Raw genomic sequence first — 202 nt, forward strand, 5'->3', positions numbered from 1 at the left:
TCATTAAGTTCTGACTGCCCAGCCAGTTGAGCCGAAAGCCTGGCCGCTCTCCCGTCTCCCTCGCACTAACGGCTAAGAGGCTTCCCGTGTATGGCCACAGCAGCGCTCTCTGGCCCCGTGATACTCCTAAGTGCCTAAATAACGCTCTAAACAAGGCACGGACATCGCCGGCACTGAGCACGGAGTCTGTATGAGTTCGGGT

This window comes from Penaeus monodon, chromosome 24, assembly GCF_015228065.2.
Source record: "Penaeus monodon isolate SGIC_2016 chromosome 24, NSTDA_Pmon_1, whole genome shotgun sequence".
In the NCBI taxonomy this organism is placed as follows: domain Eukaryota; kingdom Metazoa; phylum Arthropoda; class Malacostraca; order Decapoda; family Penaeidae; genus Penaeus; species Penaeus monodon.